Source organism: Heptranchias perlo, chromosome 19 (genome assembly GCF_035084215.1).
Source record: "Heptranchias perlo isolate sHepPer1 chromosome 19, sHepPer1.hap1, whole genome shotgun sequence".
NCBI lineage: Eukaryota > Metazoa > Chordata > Chondrichthyes > Hexanchiformes > Hexanchidae > Heptranchias > Heptranchias perlo.
This window is the reverse complement of record NC_090343.1, coordinates 13,754,780-13,755,360: the sequence shown is the minus strand read 5'-3', so window position 1 is coordinate 13,755,360 and position 581 is coordinate 13,754,780.

Sequence of the window (581 nt, the reverse complement as noted above, 5' to 3'; positions counted from 1 at the left end):
ACGTCGCTTAAATATGGCGTGAGGTAAGGGGGGGGGGGGGGGCGATCGTCGCTTCGCGGAGCCGCCTGGCGTCACGCTGTTCCTAGCGACACCTGCAGGTCAGCAGCGGGTCACTGCAGACGTATCTCAAAGGGGCGCCGCGCGGCCACCGCCACCGCAGGCTGCAAGGACCAAAGGATCATTTTTGTTTTTGTGTGCACTAGCTGACATAATTTTTAAACCCGCTCATTTAAAGTGCGTCACTCGTTTTTTTCCCCCCTCAAACAGCCTTTTTGTTGCCCGTTGCTTTTCAGTGATATGCCATCCCCCTCAGTGATATCGTCCAGAAAGCACAGGATCAGCTTCTGCAACCATTTGCCCTCCTATTCTGCAGCCAGATCCCGATGAAGTGATCTGAGCTTGTCCCTCTTCACGTTATAGAAATGTGAGACGTGTCTTGCTCCGAACAAGAAACACGTTTATTAAATGGGGTTTGCGAATAATCTGTCTCTCTACGTGATCATAAATTTCACTCCTAACGTTTTCTGATGTTGCCAGCTCTTTTTTTGAATGTCAGCAGCAAAAAAGCTAAGCTAGTTTTG